The sequence below is a fragment of the Ixodes scapularis genome, unplaced genomic scaffold (assembly GCF_016920785.2).
Source record: "Ixodes scapularis isolate PalLabHiFi unplaced genomic scaffold, ASM1692078v2 PGA_scaffold13__105_contigs__length_92229423, whole genome shotgun sequence".
NCBI classification, from domain to species: Eukaryota; Metazoa; Arthropoda; class Arachnida; order Ixodida; family Ixodidae; genus Ixodes; species Ixodes scapularis.
This window is the reverse complement of record NW_024609839.1, coordinates 77,868,090-77,887,154: the sequence shown is the minus strand read 5'-3', so window position 1 is coordinate 77,887,154 and position 19,065 is coordinate 77,868,090. Positions and strand designations below refer to the sequence as shown.

General features: G+C 49.8%; 1 protein-coding gene across 2 annotated transcripts in view; it reads right to left on the bottom strand.

Moving 5' to 3' along the window:
* The window catches only part of LOC8036939 (thymosin beta), a 32,736-nt gene extending 14,565 nt beyond the window's left edge, over positions 1-18,171 (bottom strand). For both annotated transcript variants that reach the window (XM_029984354.4, XM_029984353.4), the window contains exon 1: positions 17,998-18,171. The gene's annotated coding sequence lies outside the window, so the exon portion shown is untranslated. The remainder of the gene's footprint in view (positions 1-17,997) is intronic.
* Between the last annotated feature and the right edge of the window lie 894 nt (positions 18,172-19,065).

Below are 19,065 nucleotides of genomic sequence, written 5' to 3'. Positions count from 1 at the left end.
TTACTCTGACGCAAATTGGGAGCGCGCTTATTTTCTTCTCGGAAAGAGGGGGCCCCTGCCCCGAAAGCGCGGCCCCCGGAGACACGCGGCAACGCAGTCTCCCGTCGAGCAGGGTGGGTCTATTTCGGGGCCACTGGGGGGCTTTCTGCTGAGCGGCGGGGGCCGTGCCAGGCCGCGTCGGCGAACGGCGGACAGACGGACAGAGACCGGGGACAGAAATAGAGCGGCGCGCCAGCCACTGCGCACAGACGCCCCGTCGACAAACGGGCAGCCGGAGACTCAAGCCCGGTTCGTGCGTGGGCGCAGCCAATAACCGCCTATAAAGCAAGGCTCTATGCGTACGTCATCATCGGTGAACCCACGCAGCGCCGCTTAGCTCGAGCGTTTTGCGGCGGGTCGGGGAGGGGAGTGACCACCAGCGATGACGTCGCTCGTTGGCCTTGACTCGGTATTGGCACCGCAAGGGCCACTGGACGTCAGAAAGAGAGAGAAGAGAGCAGATCCTTCGGTGACCGCTTGCGTCGGGATCGTGACGCATACTCCGAGACCCGCGGAAAGCTTGCCAAACAAGCGGACCTCGAGGACACATCGGGTCGCCGAATCATCGAGAGCGAAAGTATATGAATAAATAAACCCAGACTTCGCCGTCGCGTCCTGGACGTAGAAAACGCCAGTGACAGTACAAAAGGTGAACTAGGGAACAAAATATGTAACCACGAAGGCGATTACCTCACGTAGACGAGAGCACATAGCGTCTCAAACCGAGCAGTAAATGACGCGTGGGCAAACAGGAAAGTGAAAAGTCCGTTTCTAACATCCTGCGCGCCTTTCGCGTTTCTTTTTTTTTTTTTTTGCCAAGATGATTTATTTAGAGCGTTACGTGGCGGTGAGGGCACGACCAGCTGCTGCTGCGCACCCGCCACTAGAACGCAGCTAGCCGCAGGCGCGTGATGGGGGCGACGAGAGAGCAGTCGGCCTTCAGACACGGGGCCTCCGCTGGGCACGAGAAGGACATCGATGGACGACCGAATGAGGGAACACGGACCAAAACCTTCCGCCTACGTTGGTGAAACAAAAAGGCGAGAACATTTCTCCCAAAACGGAGACACCGTTTTATTCCAATAAAGATACAGACACTTATCGGTAAAAGCGTGTTCGTAAAGTAGAGCTGTTGGGCAAACAGACATGGAAACTCCTTATCTACAATAACAATAAGAAAAAAAAAAAAAAAAAGAGCTCCATTTTTTAATTTAGGGTTACGCTGCCAGGGTTGGGCGGTATCGCGATACAAATGTATCGCGATAGTATTTCAGAAATACATTTCGTATCTGTATTTCTGTATCGCGATACATTTTTTTCGCCAGTATCTGTATTCCTGTATCGAAATACATTTTTGGATGTTCCTTGGTATTGCGATACAATCAGGGTAAAATGTATTTCGTTACATTTCTTGAGAATTTCTCCCCCCCCCTCCCTCCCTCCCCCCCCCCCTCCCCCCCCCCCCCCGAAAAAAACAAAAACAAGTTTGAACGCATTTTTTTTTTTTTACTTCTGAGGGCACCAGGGTCAAGGAGGTGCTGGGGCATTGTTACCCTGCTGACCAAGTTTCCTTCCGATTCTCCAAACTATTTCCCTATGCGTCCTCTCCTCTCTTCTGCGAACTGTTGCGTAGTCGGGGACTCGAACCATGGTGGCGTGCCAGGAGTGGAGTCAGAACATCTTCTGTCGCAGGTCCTTAGGTAGGAATTTTTTTAGTTGTTATTTGCTGGCATCTAATGCGCGCTGCTAACCGTCTCTCTTGCCTTAGCCTATGCAGTACACCCAGCCGGCAAAGCTGAGTCACAGTCCGTTGCAGCAAGAGCCTGGCAGTGGTTGACTTGAAATAGTAGGGTCACTCACGCAGTAAAGTTCAACACATATCCGAATGCGCCTGCGGCTGCGCCCGTAATATTGGACGGCTCAAGGGTACGTCATGAGCCGACGTGAAAGTAACCCACTGCTCTTGGTATCCGAAACCCAGGAAGGAAGTCAGACGTGGCCTCGCTGTGCCGACCCAGACGTGGCCTCGCTGTGCCGACCCAGACTTCGTACACCTGCGACTGGTCTCGAGCTCGCTGTTTTTCGGAGAGCTCGCACTTGTGACGGCAATATAAGGTCGCAATCCACGAGGTCTCTATTTGGAGTACGGAAGACGAAACTTGAGGACCGCAATCTATGCGTCGGTGGCGGAGGGTCGACAGGAAGGCGCTTCACAACAGGGATGCCACCGTATCGTTTTTTCAACCGTAACAGAAGATAAGACATGTCTTCCAGGATGCTTCAGGTGGTCCACTATTCTCGAAAAATCGAAATGACACTGCCTGCTCGATCTTCAACGAGGTAGCCTACAACGAATTGTCCTTTCATACAGCAGCGAGCTAAAGTTTCATGTTCAAGGCCACACCTAAAGATAAAGAATAGCAGTTCATTCCACCGTGACGTCATGTGATAAATATTGACAAAGGCGTCCTTATTGGACAGGGGCGTGGTGGTTTAGGATGACATAGAATTTATTTAGAGGTCAAAGTTTTTTCGCATCCCTCGCCAGACAGACAGGATGTCAGGGAAGGGACCGCGGTCAGTCCTTGATGGAACGTTTTTGTTGTTTTTTTGAGCCCATTAGGGACTCCTCGTCGTTCGAAATCACTACCTTCAAGGCAAAGTGCCAAGCCTACGGGAAAGCAATTTCAGGATCAAAACCTTCCACCTCCAACTTCAAGCTTTATCTCATTTGGTGTCTCAAACAAATTTTAAAAATGTATTTCAGTATCAGTATTTCTGTTTTTGTATTTCTTCCCCCCTAAAATGTATTCCTGTATTTGTATTTCCAAATACTTTTTGCCTCTTTTAAAAATGTATTTCCGATACGTATCGCGATACACGTTTACAGATATATTTCTGCATCAGTATTTTAGCTACTATTTTAATGTATCCCAGCATTTGTATTTCCAAATACATTTGAGTATTTCTGCCCAACCCTGTACGCTGCTCATCCATCAGAAAAGGCGTTACACAAGATGGTCCATGCACGTCTCCTCCGATTCACGAAGTCGAGGGTGCTTGTTGGAGTGACCTCTTTCTATCACCGCCATTGGAGCGGAGATACCGGGTCTTTTCAGACTGCCACTGCGTGGATTCGACTCTTTGAAAAAGGGTCTATTCAAGCGGCATTCGACAGGGAGGCGAACGTGGCAATGAGCGCACACAGGAGGCTTGGCTAAGGCCGCCGACGGCCTTCAGAGGGATTCCCAACTCGCCCACTTTTTGCGACCCCTTAGAACAGAGTGCCTTGAAACCTCTTAAAATTTCTTAAGACGAGAGAACGCGCTGGTGCCATCTATGCGGTGACCCTGGAACTGCATTTCACTACAGCGAAGGCTTCGCGGGATTTCCGAAGTCAAATGTGCGCAATACCTACAGGAAAAAGGCGCGTTTATGACAAAAGTTTTTCGAGCCAAGAAAGAAAGGATGATGCGCGAGAGAAATAGAATATGCGGGATCGCCAAGTTTCCACTGATACCCAATAGATGGCGCCAGCGTGTCCTCTCGTCGTAACATATATTACGAGGCTCCAAGGCACTCAGTTCTAAGACGTCGCAAGTGTGTAAACGGGCCTTTACCCTGGAACACTGCTCCGTGGCGCGCTTGGGCTTTGCCTAGGCCGACTAGCCCGACGTCAGACGGGCTAATCGGCCTTCGGGCCTTCCTCTTCTAGGTGGCTTTGGCCAGGAGTCTTTCCCTCCATGTAAGATAGAAAGTGGACGTAACGAAGGGAGCGAAAGAGCACGGCGGGAACCGGCGGAAACCTCACGACACCAGTCCAGTCCAAACCACGACTGTCCAAACGAAAGACTGCCGCACTCGCCGAGACGGCAATACGACAAATGCCGACGCATTTAAAATAAGGAAATCTGCGCTTCAGACAGCGACTTGCAAGGTTGGCCGAGTGGGCCGCCGTGACCCCCCGAGGCAACGGGCCGCTCGCACCGCTCGGACGCGGGTCGGTGACGATTCGTCCTGCCCTCAAAATGTGTCTCGCAGGCGCGCGTGCACGAGGAGGGAACGGGCCCTCGATTCTTCCGAGCTAAGGGGCCGAGCGACCGTTGCCGCGTAACCCCGAGGGTTACGCGGCAAGTAAACGAGCAACAACGGACAAATAAAAGCAGCCATATCGACCCCCAAGCACTGGCGTGTTGCAGCTGCATATAATGCACCGCACGATCACTGTCCGCGATGAGAAACGTGCGCTCGTTCTTTCTGTCTTTCAGCTCTAATACAGGAAGGAAAGAAGAAAAATCAAGGTCGCCAGCAGCAACGCACGTCAATTAACAAGTCAACCAGCACCAGGCCGGCTCACAAACTTCCGCTGAGCGCAGTCTCCGGTTCATTCACCAACTCGAAGTTTCGCGAGGGTGACGTGCTCGAGACCAGAGCCCCTTCGGTATACACCACTGGCACACCGCTGCGGAACGTCGTGTCATGCCTCATAACGGCTCAACCAGTCGCTTCACTGGCTTCATGGCCGAACCATAGACAAACAAGGCGCTTCGATGCGCCTTGCGCATCGAAGCGCAAGGCACATCGATGCCAGGATTGATGCGAGGCCTCCGCTCGCATCAGTCCTGCCAGCATCGAATGCAGGGAAACATTTCCCGGCCTCATTGCGGCTGGCTGCGTCAGCGGAGTGGAACAACTCGCGGCCGTGACTAAAGTTCCGAGATAACGGACCCGCGCGTCGCGCTCGTCACAAATGCCGACGTTCTTAGAAGCGCCGACCACCCGACGGTACGGGTTTGAGGAAGTCAACTGGCAGGAGCACAATCAACCGCAAAATGCCGCTTTGTCACCCCGCGTAGTGTGCTATGGTCAGTGCGAGTGGGTTGAGTCCATCGACACCTTCCGAGATGCACGGCGAAGCCCATTTCGCTGGAATCCGGAGAGCAACTCGTCAGCTTATTACGCGGCAGCTGCGGTAACGTCAGAGTGCCACCGAGCTCCGATTGAAAGGATAGTGGGTAGACCTCACTGCTAGACGGCTCAAAGCCTACCCAATTTTTTTTTCCTTTCAAACAGCCAATAGGAACTTGTTGTTCTGACATCGCAACCCGTGTACAAGAAGCAGACGAACTTGCGTTCCGCACAAGGCGCCATCTTTCATTCTGGTATAGTGAGCGTCGCCGTTCGCTTCCTCCCCAACCAAAAAAAGGAAGAAGTGTACCGCTTCAGTGGTGACTTTTAGCAAACGGTTAACGTGTTCCGCACTACCGGAGCCTTTGCCGCACTACCGGAGCCTTTGAAGCATGCTTTTAAGCGCGCGACCGGGTGATACCGTGACCCACGGTAACGGTTATGTAACGGTTTGCTAAAACTCCCTGGTATATCGTAGTACGCTGCCGGGCGGAACCAGTCTCTGACTGGTGTGTCTACCGTTCTATGCTGAGCGCAAGTTTGACTGCCTCTTTTGCAGGGGTTGTGTCGTGACGTCAGAACGCAGTGTTGACTGGCTCTGATTGAAGGATAGTGGGTATACCTCAAAGCATTGGCTCTGACTGAAGGATACGGGGTAGACCTCGAGGCAGCATGCTTTGAGGTCTTCCCACTATCCTTCCATTAGAGCTAATGAGAGCTTGACGTTATGACGCCACCTTAACCCCTGCAAAAAGAAGCAGACGAACTTGCGCTCAGCATTTCGCCCAAGCATCCAAAGTGGTCCTGAAGTGGCAACAAATGACGCAGCAAAAAGCTTCCGTGTCACGCATGCTGTCGCTTCCTGGCGGTAGGGCGTAAGGGTTCCAGGAAAAAAAGCCGAAGCAGGCAGAGAAAAATGGCTCGAAGCTGCTGTATCCGCGGCGAGCGATAGGTACACGGCCGGAAATCATCTATTTTAATCTATTTCCAGTGTCAGGTTTTTTTTATTAGAGTTGCTTGGTTAGCTGGCCAGATAAAAAAGGCGCCCGACTGCCCGCTTCTCACCACAATAGATTACCCTTTTCAAGACAGCGGTAGGACTGAAATCGTATTGTTCTTTTCAAACCGTGCATGCCTGATTGTTTTCAGATGAACCGCGCGTCTAATTATGATGGAGAAGAAAAACCAAAAGTGGGGTGGGGGGCAGTTAATAACAGGTCCTTATATAAGTTTCAAACCCAATATATATATATATATATATATATATATATATATATATATGTATTTTTTTCGCCAGACTAGGAGGAACGTTTTGCTCATTTTCTCGCAGATGGCGTTATTGAATAGGAGTTAAGAGCGGTGCTTGTTCTCGTCACTGAACGTAAAATTACGTAGTTTCTTTTGTAATATGTCATTTCCGTTCTGTCGCTTTTCGCGTTTTTCCAAAGAGTTTTTTGGGCGGCGTCTCGCCATGACTTCGCTTATCGGCGGGGTTCTGACGGCTTCGGCTCTTTCGCCGCAGTGGTACTGTCTGCGACAATCTCCGCCACTGTTTACTGATGATCAAGGCGCACGAACCAGGCGGCACTTGAAACGCGTCTCGGCGCGCTCGCGCAATACCACCTAGGCTCGCGCCTCCGCAGTGTTAGCTCGTTATCAGCGCACCGCCTCGCGGAGATCGACAGAAGATGCGCTACATAAGGCTTTACACACGCGCCAGATTACAGCCACCATTGCTGACCTTTTCTTGTCTTTCCCATATGCCGAGCCACTAAAGTGAATTGTTGACAAGCCTTCACTGAGGCCAATGCTGGGGAGAAGGACACAGTAGAACCTATAGAATAGCAATAACCTGCCCTCTTGTGGTAATGATGAAGTGAAATAAACGTAACAAGAGGGAAAAAAAACAACAAAAAAGCTGAAGGTCGGTTATGGCGGCGCCCATCTTTTGCTGGCCAAACGAGCATTCGGAAAGGCCGGAGCAGAGTTTCGCGCGCCAAGTATCTCGAGGCCATGGTCACAACGCGGCCTCCGAGATTCTTGGCGCGCAAAGCTCTCCCTCCGGCCCTTCCAAACGCTCGGTCGCCCACCAAAAGGACGGTACAGCACAGCTTCTCCAGAGCTCCGCAAGGTGGGGCGAGTTCGTAGCCACACCAACATCACAAAGGTAAAATTTGTAAACACAACAAAAAGCGGCCTAAGAAAAAAAAAAAAAAAAAAGGTTTGCAAAGGTTAGTGCACGGCGGTGTGGCATCTGAAATCGAGTGTAACAGTGTAAAGCGCTGGCGCGCCCCGGCTTGGCGGGCTTTTGTTTCAGCTGCTAGTAAGCCTGCCCACGGTCATCAGCAGCATGTTCATCTGCAGCAAGCAACGTGTATAATTCCCGCAAACGATCGCATTTTCACTGTCCACACAGCTAACATATGTTTCCTCCGTGCCAGCAGGTCCAAGCTGCCCAAGTAAGCAAACCGTGACAAGCCTAACCAAAAAAAAAAAAAAAAAAAAAAAAAATTTAGGGCACGGCGGCAGAACGTGTGTGGTCACGTCCGTGGCCTCCTGCGGCGATTAGTCGCAAGTGCGCGTACGCTGCGTGGCGAGAACACCGCCAGAGTCGCGGGCAGCGGCAACGCGACACTCCTATGACGTCATCGGGTATAACTTCAGGGACCACTTCTTAGTATACTTGAAATAGAAACAACAGAAACACAAAACACGTTCACAGACCAACCAAACTCTCGTCTGGTTGTTTTTAAACGTCTACGGTTACTAATTATAATGCTGCATTCGTGCCCCGACTTTTCCATGGACGACGGCAAACATCGGAATACAAAAAACATCCCGAATTGTTGCAACCATCATTTATGGCCCCCCACTCGATAAAACTGTGGTGGCACATATGGAGGAAGACTTATTTGTTCAACAAGAAAGGCAAAAAAGGTGGGCTTTGCGAGATAGAACCATGCGGGCGACATCTCCGTGCTCGTCGATCACCGACGAGCATCGTGGGCGTACGCGTTGTGGAGCACTTGCTGGCCGCATAAAGACGTGGTGGGATGCCGGAGGAGTGAACATTTAGTGCTGACGATGCGGGCAAGAGGTGCACGAGTAGAAAGCACCATAGAAAACATTGTAAGGGTGCAGGCGAGCTGGTGAATATTAACCATGTTGAATTAACCCGAGACTGGGGTAGAGAAGAAACATCAACGCATCTCTACCCCAGTCTCAGGTTAATTGAACATGGTTAGAAAGTACCGCCCAGCCCGATAGAGCGGCTACGTATCGCCGCCATTTCCATTTCACCAACTCTCTCAGAGGGGGCGCTAAAGTTGAAATCTCCGTCCATCCACGAGCGTTAAACGAATAATGAGTAACATCTTTCGGGAATTGCCTCAGCTACATTTCGGCAGAGTTTCCCTGGCAATTTCCAGACTTCTTTTAGTTGACCGCAATTTTACGGCAATTCCACATTGTCGAAGCATAAAAAATAAATAAAAAGGATTTGCCTTTGTACAGCGTACATCACATCAGAAGCTGTGCGCGGGGCAGGCACAGGCGGGAGAGCACGGCACGGCCAGGTGCCTCACCGGAGCGAACATACGCGCATAAAAAAATAAAAAAAATGGCTACAGTCGCACGCGTCGTCCCACGAAGCAGCTGCGTGCATGACAAGCGATTTGCTCGCCTTTCAGAGCAGCGAACCTGGACAGCGATTGGGGACACCGAACATATATATGCCAATTTTTCCCGCGAAAACTACGGATCGCGGAGGAAAAAAAAGCTATTGGTGCCGCTTTAATCACTGCCGCGGGTTCAATATAGTGAGCTATACAGTCGGGCAAGGTTGAAGGACAGCTCCGTGGCTCTTATGACTTGCCAAAAACTGAATATTTTCGGAATACCCACGGTCTACTCTTCCCGGCATGTTATTCATTACCTGGATCACCTAGCTATGGAGAGAACAGCACATGAAGGTTATGCCAAAACCAACGTTCAAATGTAACCGCTCTCCCGTGACGTCACATGTTGTAATACTACATGCGAGTCGAGCAGGCAGTCTAAAAGGAAAATAAAACAAGATTGTGCGCGTCTAATTTTTGTTTCGCTGGCGCGAGGTTCCCAAGTGTTCCTTTCAGACCACCAAACTTGTAACCGAACGGGAACAAGCCACCGTATTGCTCAAATTTCGCCCAAATGACAATATTTGGTCAACAGAATATCTCAGTCCGGACTTTAAAAAATAAATATCCCTGCGGAAAAAAAAAAAAAAAAAATCGCGACCCGGGGGTACTAGTTGAGACACGTTTGTGCTGAACCAATTCTCGAGGCAAATCTGTGCTTATCTGAATTCTGCCGGAAGTGTCTCGTACAACCTCGTGGCTTATTTCTAAGCTGTCGTTAGGTTCCTAAGCACAAGGTCTGAAGAGGCATTTGACCCTTTTTTTTAGCAAGCTCTGTATAAGGCAAAATATTGGTTTGGAGCAGCCGCTGCCGCTTTTGGAGCAGATGGCAACATCTGTTGTGATAGCATCGCCAAGCGAGTTTAAATTTGACAACGATTAGGGGTTCTCCTTTGATACTGGAGCATGCCACTTATTACCTTTCGTAATAATAGATAGGGCGCAAAATGAACATAGCACCTTTTTTAGAAATAAGGCTCTGGTGAGAGTAAGTCTCATTTGAAATGGGTGCTAAGAAAATAGATGAATAATTAATCGTAGCGGAACACTTCACTTGGGATTAAGCCTATCTCTCCTCCCAATTTTACTCCCGGCACTTCATTTAGCCCGTAGATATAACGTCCGTAAAATGCCATTTAAAAAAAAAAAAAAAAAAAAAAAAAAAAAAACAGCATATCCGCTAACATGCTTATCAATAAAAATTATTCTCCCCAAGTTGAAGTCAAAGTTCGCTGCTCTTTCGATCGACAGCTGCACGGGAACTATACATTGACCCTATTTATTCTAACATAAGCCCACGTTTCATTATCCCCTTCTCGGCGGAGCTCTCCACAATTAGAAATCAACCAACAATCGAAACCAAATAAGGTAGACCCGTAATAGTACTTATTAAGCTATTAATAACAATTTCGGAGCCTATCGCGCTGACCCAGGCGCTCATCCATGTCAGCCGCTGCTCGAAGGCGATGAGAGGCGGCACGGAGGGCAGAGATGATAAATAAACGAGTGATCTCACCAGGAGTATAAGACCCATGGCTCTGTCGTGCACCACCAATGATAACCGCCATCCTACACTATTTTGCCACGTTTTCTCGCGACTTTTAGCTTCTGACATCGCCGACGTCATCTGAAGATTCGGACAATGTCGGCGATTCAACCCGCCAGCGCATAAATCGGAGGTTGACGAGCAATCTCTCTATTTCGTTTAACCTTAATTTAAAGCGCAGCCGATACTATACCAACCAATGCGACAACCAAACAGCGTCAAAGCGTGACATGATGATATTCGTTCATCCTCCTGTCCTTTCATCGACTAAATCGAGTGCAGCGAATGTCCACTCACTTGCGCTTTTAGTACGCGCGTTCATGGTTGTTCAGAGCCTTCGACCGTGCTCCAACCTAAGATGAAACGAACCACACGGTGAGTAGACAGACACCCGTGAAATACACATTTGCTCCATTTTCCTTTCCTCCTAGACACATTTTGTAGGAAGTGCGGCACAGTGATCCAGCAATTCGCAAGTGCAGTGATGGAAGTGCGACACAATGGCGCAGCACTTCGACCACTGCACTTGCGGATTCTAATCGACGCACTCTACATCCACGAGAAATGACATCCGAACATTGTCGGAACTATATCGAGCGTACGTATACCGTGAAAGAAGGACGCGCATTACGCGAACAGGTGGGGAGCGTTCCGGGGCCGCCCGATTGGCGCCGCCGTGTAAATGTGCTCGCGCAAGCAGTTGGAACCGCAGTCGACCGCACTCGCCACAAAATGTGTGTCGTCGTTCGGAGCGCCTGTGCCGCTACCGGCTAAAGCTATCGGGCATACCGAGCGATTGCGTTCTTTTTCTCCTCACATCTGCGGCCAGTACACTCAGGGGAAAAAAAAAAAAAAGTATATTCTTACACCCCTTGTCCCATATACACCCCAACACTTCAGTCCGACGTACAGCGCGCTGACGTCGATCGGACGGCCCCAACTTTTACCGAGGGGCTTGAGACCAGTGATATATACCTCATTAAACAGCTGAAGTATACGTATAAAAAACTACAGGAAAAAGAAAACAAAGAAAAAACAGAGGTTTTGCAGTAGGATTAAAAAAACCGATTACTTTTTTTTTTTTTTTTTGGTAGTCGGTAACACGTACATTAGCTATTTTAATAATTGTAGCACTCTGCTATCAAGCCGCTCGTGAAAGTTGGGGCCGTCCGTTCGACGTCCGCGCGCTGACCGTCGAACTGAAGTTTTGGGCTGTCTTGCATGGGACAAGGGCGTGTAACACCATACCGTGTTTTTTTTTTTTTTTTGTTTTTTTTTTCTTTTTAGAGTATACATTTTTTTGACTGCGCTGCTTTGGGTGAAACGAGCGTGTACAGCGCCACGCATCACGCAGAGCCCGCGACTGGAACAAAGAAGCGTCTTGGAGCACGCTGCAAAACGCGACACTCGAAATTGTTCCAGTTCATCCGGCGTACTGTGGCGCTGTTCCCCCCACGTTTTCCCGTCCGCCGTCTCAAAATACCTACACGTGGGCGAAGCATCAAGTCGAGGAGCGGGACAGTCTAACTCGGCCTTCTCCAGGTGACCCCTATTGAAAATTCTAATTTGTATGAGAAATTTCTGTGTCCAATAAACACATATGAATCATACAAGATATATAAGAACATATAAGAACCGTATAAGAACCATGTAAGCGCTATATAAGAACTATATAAGATATATGAGAACATACAAGCACCATATAAGAAACTAGTGGGAAGTTTCTTATAAGTTTCTTATGGGGTTCTTATATATCTTATATAATTCTTATATAGTTCTCATATAATTCTTATATTGTTCTTATATGTTTTATATGTTCTTATATATATTGTATGATTCATATGTGTTTATTGGACACAAGAAATTTCTCATACAAATGATTTTTTTTTTTACTAGAGACCCTCGAGAGAAAGAGACCGTTATCTCGAACGCTCCGGAACGGTTCAACATCGACCGACTCGTGGTAATCGAACCGTACACGCCCCCACACACAGCCGCCCACCACAGACACGCCGGACTGTTTTTTCCGACGCGGCACAGATAGGCGCAACGGGACTGCAGCGAGATAAACACGTGCCCCCCGTTGACGCCGGCAAAGCCCCTTTTGTCGGACCCAGGAGTGGGCGGCGGTGGCTGCTCTAGCCGCCAAGATAAAAAAGAAAAAAAAAAAAAAGAAGAAAAGGTACGTTTTTATTGAAATTTTAAATGTCCAAATTTTCTCTCAATAAAAATATATATATTTAAAAGTAAATTATACACTGCCGAACGTTTTAGTGTCCGCCCCAAAGCAGCGCTAGCCGTCGGGCCCAGGTGCCAACGTATCGAAGCATAATTGACGCTGTCAGATTCAAAAGTTACGAGCGATTTTTGGGAAATTTTCGACCAGGAAATTGGTCCCGTTTTCGGTAGCCGCCGTCATTTATCTGCACGTATTGGTAGGCTTTGTCAACAACCATTTTCTCGTTGGCAATTTCAGAAAATGGTCAAGCTCTGAAACTTTGGCACCTGGTCCGGACCGCTAATCGTTTCGCGATGCGTTGTTTATTTTTGCAAGAGAAAATAAAAAAAAAAAAAAAGCTTGAGTTTTTTTTTTTTTTTTTTAAGTTTGACATTTTAAGTGTTATTGTACACTACGGTTACATCGCTGGCTGCACAATGTACTCTAGCCACAGGATGTCTGAAGTAACCAGATTTGATCTAAAATGGGCCGTAAAAATCGGCGCCTCCTCGCAGCTATCTAAACTTTTTATCAAAGGTGCATTTCACCCCGTCGGTTTTATCTCGTAAAATTACAAGGCGTAGCTCCCTTTCTGTAAAAAATGGGGCCGAGAAAGTTGCCACAGCCAACGGCGACGCAGACGACCCGAGTGACAAGCAGACGACACGCAGACGAAATCCGTCGACAGCAAGAGTGCTGTGGTTACGCAACCGCGTTTTTTTTTTTTCTCATTGTTTGCGTTCCTTTTCAAACCAAAGTTGCATTAAAAAAAGATTATGTTAATTTTAGGAGACCACGGTGGTCGCGAGCAGACTTAATAAGTAGGTAGCGTCATCTATCAATACGTGCGCCAAACGCGCCCCGCCACTCTACTCAGTCGTCTGCGTCGCCGTCGACGCTGGAAAGTTTTTCGGCCCTATATCTTACAGAAAGGGAGCTACGCTTTGCAATTTTAGAAGATAAAACCGACTTGTGAAATACACGTTTGACGAAAAGTTCAGATTGCTACGTGCAGGCAACAATTTTTACGGCCCACTTTAGATCCAGCCTGGTTATTTCGGACACCCTTTACAATTGCAATAACTTGTGGCGCCATCTCCAGACGGCGCCACAATCTCCAGACGGTGCGTCCGCCTGCTCGCGGCGTCTATCGGGACATGGCGCCACAAGTTAATAGCGTCGCTAACTCTGTCGTCTGCGAACGCGCCCAACGTGAACTTTGGAACGTTTGTTGGCCTCATTTTGTACAGGAAGGTAACTATGCCTTGGAATTGCCGCACGATGAAACTGGCCTGCTCAGTGCACATTCGGTGAAAGTTCCGAGCTTTCCATGTGCAGCCGCCATTTTCTTGACGATCCCCTTGCTCCTCCCTATGCCTCGTGCAGCGCACGAATCGTGCGCAATATTTTCTTCTTGATAGGACAATCAGTATAGCGAGTTTTAGAACAGCGTACGACAAAACCACACGTTCACTCCGACACCTGCAACTCTTTGTTCGAATTGAAAACAAGGCACCGTATAACACGTTCGCTTTGACACCAGCAACTCTTTGTTCAAATTGAAAACAAGGCACCGTATAAGCTATTCTTCAACACTTCTGAAGTGTGTAGCAGACGGTAACACTGTCAAAAAAAAGCCATACTTCTGGTTTCTAGAGGCGGGGCAAGCAGCTGCCGCCCGCTATTGGCGACGTGAGCGCTCGAAAACGTCGCTGTGATCGGCCTTCTACGATTGGCCGAATGCTGACTATGACGTCAGCAAAGGACTTCTCTTCCGACGGAAATAAGAGTAATTGAAGACCTTCAATTTTGACTGTGTTGACAGTGCCGCTTTGAAAGCGCACTGATTTCAAGCTTTGACCACGCTAATTCAGAACACAATCGAGCTTGCTGTTCGCAAGGTAATGACGTCTCGAAAGGGAACCACAGGAGGGCGCCACCAAAACATCTCGCCGCTAATAAAGGGTACAGCCGCTAGCATCCATCCATCCACCTAATTTGTTCCATAAACAGAAGGCTCGCCAAACCAGTGGAACATCCCTTATGCCGTACACACGCACGTAGAAATCGTACGGCTGAACAGGACCCCTGAGATTGCTGGTGCGCAAACAGCCCTCAGCTCCTCGGGACGTGTCGAGGACGTTCCCTTGCGAGGCGTAGGACATCGCGCGCGCGAGTCTCACGACGCATTAGGCGATGCCACGAAATGCGCGTCGACGCAACTACCCGGCGGCACACGGCGTCGCCGCCGAACAAAAGGAAAATAAACTCGGAAAAGCGCACGAAAACAGGTTACGAGTGCGTCGGGGAATTCGCTCCTCATTTCTGTGGGTTGATCCTTGAGCACAGCCGTCGTGCGATTTTTTTCGAATACGCCACAACTGCCGAAAAATAAAACCTATACATTACTGCAACCAGGGAAGTCTGATGTTTGCACCACCAGCGACTATTTTCTCTGCATGCAATACCCTTTTTCTGTTTCTTCCCGCGCCTCGTCTTGTCTCTAGAGCCTATTTTAGACGGAATGGGTGGACAATGTAAACTTGTTCTACCCACTACTGTTATACTTCGATGAATGTATTGATCTTGTTCAAGTGTGCTTGCAGGTGAGGACTCCCGATGCTAAGCATTGCATTCCTGACGGATGCGAATACCCCTTTGAGCTATTAAAATTCCGCTTTCTGTTTCGTTTTCGTGTTGCCAATGTTGCCAATTGTAGCGGGGGTCCAGGACCTGTGAAGTTGCATGCCAAACTTTTTTTTTTTTTGTTTCTTCAACTGGACATCCTTCGTCACGAATGGGACAGAAGTCTAACTCTACACGAAACTCGTGTAGAGTTAGACAGCACTGCTGGTCGTCTTGTGGCAGATTTCGTTGCTTGGCACAGCCGTTCTCAGTCGTGTTCTTTTCCCTCAACGTTGGTATGTGTGAAGATGGAAGCTTCAGCGAGTTAGCGATGTATGACAGCAGCAACAGCGCAAAATAGACAAGGACAAATTGTGCAGGAAGGAAGGACACCGGACATACAAGGGTGTTGATTTGCAAGTCATGGTTCTTATACTTCTTTGCGATAACTTTGCTTCCAGCAAAAAAAAAAAAAAAAAAAAAAGCAGCCTTAAAAGAAACACACACACATTTAGCCATTTAAATTCTTGGCGGAATCCCTCTTAACGGAAGTTTTAAAAAGACCTTCGGAAACAAAAAAACCACCACCACCTTGTTTGTCCTTATGTGTGTCTCCTTCGCGTCCCTGTGCTGTTGCTGCTATTGTGGAAAACACCTTTTCACGTGGAACAACATGTCCCGGCTCATCGCATAACAAACGATCTACAGGGTATCACGAAAGAAAATTGACAGGGTATTTTCCAGCGCTAAAATAAACTATAGGCAACATTGAACGCTCATTCTTCGCTTAAAGGTAGCGCTAGACGTCACAACCAGATGCCAAAGTTTCAGCCCGATCAGATACATAATTCAAAAGTTATGCGATTTTCTGAAAATTTCAACGGGAAAAAGGAGCCCATTTTCGTCTGTTTTCGGTTTCTGGTGCCATAGAGCCCCACGTATTCGAAAACTCTTCAACACCACATCGACCCTTGGACAATCCCGTCCTTAGCTACACGTGTATACAACATGTCCCAATGACAATAACCAGAGACATGGGAACAAAAAAGGTCACCAAACGATACAGAAAGAGAAAAGGGCCACAGACAAGATCTCGAACCCTTTCACGGGCTCTTTGCTTTTTTTATTTTTTTCGTGCCCTTGTCCTGGGTTAGTGAAACCACGGTACACTTGCAACGCATTCGCAACAGAGGCCGTACCACACCCAAGTCCACAAACTATAAAAAAAGGAAAGGAAAAAAAAAAAGGAAAGGGGGGGGGGGGGGGGAGGGAGAGGAGGTTTACGTGAAGAACAATTGCAGCCTCCCCAGCGCTGGACTCCACCTGGGGATCTTTTGAGAAAGAGGAACCGAAATCTCGGCCACACAGCGGGGCGCCTTCTCCGCAACGACGCCAACGAGACTCCGTCAGATTGCGGGCGGGTCGGTAGGGATTCGAACCCACCACCTGGGGTACCCGCAGGCCGGCGCCGTGCTTCGGACCCACCGAGGAGGCTCTCCTTTGAAAAGAGCAGCCGATTCAGCCAGTAGTGCGGAGTCGAACCGCGTACCCCGCAAATCAACGCCTGCACTCAAGTCTGAGAAAAATACAGAGGGAAGTCGGCCAGTGGGGACGGAATGCCGGGTGAAATTATTCCGAGGGGCAGGTCCCAGAACTATCGTTCGATCGCTACCCGTGTTCGGTTCTGTCAGGGAACAACTCCCATTTCTCAAGACATCGTCTAAGCTAAGCAAGAACGCCCTCCAAAATGGCCCGATCCCCATCAGGCATGTCGCAACCCCCGTGAAAAATCCAGACAACAAGCACGAGACGCCAACGCCCCTGCCGGCGCGAGATTTATGCGTTGCGGTTGGCCATGCGCTGCCGTGAGTCACGCTGCAATGCCAGTGGAATCCGGTGATGACGCCATCGTAGGCCTGGCCTTCATCACGGACCCGAACGAAGATGCTGCGACCGGCCATCCGTATCAGACGCCGTGGTTTGAAATAAACAGTCCGCGGCTCCGCGCAAAGGTGGGTAACCCTTTCCCGGCTTTTGACGGGCGCGTAACGTCCGAACAGGAGAAGGAAAAAAAACCGGCTCCGCGACAACTGGCGACAAAGCGCAGCGTCCCGGCGAAGGAACACCGGCTGACCGAACGACGCACAAAAGATGGAGGGCGCCAAAAACAAAGGCGGCCAGCCACGATGCAGCAACGAACCAGGAGCAGTGACCTCCGAGAACGGAGCCAAGTCGGCCAAGAAAAAAAGAAACGTAAAACATAAAAACGGCGTGCATAAGAGAATAAAGAAAAAAAAATTCAACGGATAACATTTAGGAACCCGCCGGGAGCTCACCCGGCCATCTTTAAAAAAAGAAAAACCTACCCGTCCAAAAAAATAAAAACAGCAACGACGGGCAAACTTTATGGAGTGGAATCTTCTTTCGGAGTCAACGTAGCAGAGCCGCACACAGACGACAATGCACGGGCCGGTTGTTTGACGGGAGGTGTGGGGCCCAATGGCGACAACGCCATTCATCGCCGCTGCCACTCGGACCGGCGGACAACGCCCCGGTCGAAGGAACCCGAGATCGGCCCCAGACTGCCGCCGAAACGTCGCCAAGCGCCAAAAGGAATGCTGCCGGGCGGCGCGCCAGCATATTCGCTATCAAAACAACGGCGTCGTCGATAAACGCGGGCGGCGGACTTGTCTTGGTTGGGCGTGGTTAGTTCGGAGGGGATGCAAGGCGTACGGGGGGGGTTGGCGTGCGCCGTCGACGTGCCAGGACACAGCGAGCGCTCGCACCCCGAAAAAAATAACGAGTAAGACTCCGGTCTGCATTCTCGATCGAAAAAGGGGGACCTGTCTTGGCACTCACCGAGCGTCAGGCCTAACGGCGCGAGCGGCCGGGACTTGTTGCTGAACCCAAACAAAGAAGCAGACGACGGCCGCGGGCGCAGCCGTCGTTCCGAGCGGACGGGAGCGTCCGAGGCTGTTGCTTACCGTTTGTGTTCGTCAGAGACGACGGAGGATTCGTCGGTCGTATCCCAAAGGCCGGTCGAACGCCAAAAAAGGGCTGGGTCTCTCACACCAAGCGGCCCGAACACAACGAACTGCCAAGATCGTCTGCGAACGGGGAACGGAGGAGCCGGCGTGAGCAAAGCGCGTATGGGAGCGAGAGTAGCACGCTTCGCCGCCGCCGCCGCCGCCGCCGCCGCGTGCCGCGTCGCGTCGCCGCGCCGCTTTCAAGCGCTAGGCGGCGGTGATACGAGCGTACGAGATCCGACGGCATGACTCACCGGAAAGCGGAGCGCGGAGCTGGCGGGAGCTTTTGCCGCTTTTCATTCGACGCGTGCGACAGTCCTGCCGATGTGTCGTCTGCTGCGGTACCGCAGGCATCTGCTCCGCTTCGCTTGTCGCCGGTACCGTTGCTCCCGGTTCCACTACACAGTACAATCACGCGTCCCTCCCACGACGTTCACGCGAAAGCGCGTCGGCGTCACCGTCGCCGCAGCTCTACCCGTGGCTACAGACGACAATAGCGTGGCGATTAAAAACACTGGCTATGTGACGGAAGCCCACCCCTGACTCATTCATCCATCATGGCGTGTTTGTGCGCTGTATTCGACGCGCCTACGCGTGTATGGAGACTTCGGTTATTGTGGTTTACCACCATTTATGAGACGACAGACAGCGGACGTGATTTATATTAGAGCGTTATTCGGAGCACGTGCTTAGTATGCTGGTGGGGTCGCCGAAGTTTACTACAACATTGTTAATGGTGTGAGAACAAAAATACAGGCTAGACCCGAGAAATATGGGCTGGTAATATGACGACACACATACACCTTATATGAGTTTAACTTACCTAGCTGGCTGCCTTCCTTTTTCTCTTTTTCCCTCCTTTTGGTGTTTCTGCTTTAGGTGCCTTCCTATGTGCAGTTCATTTCGCTGACTGCTATACTCCGTTTCACCTTATGTTGTACAGCAGACAAAGCTAGAAGCGCGAGCTCATAGCGTCGGGAGCTACTCTTAACGCACGAGAGCTTGTGCCGCCGAGTTGTGCCCCAG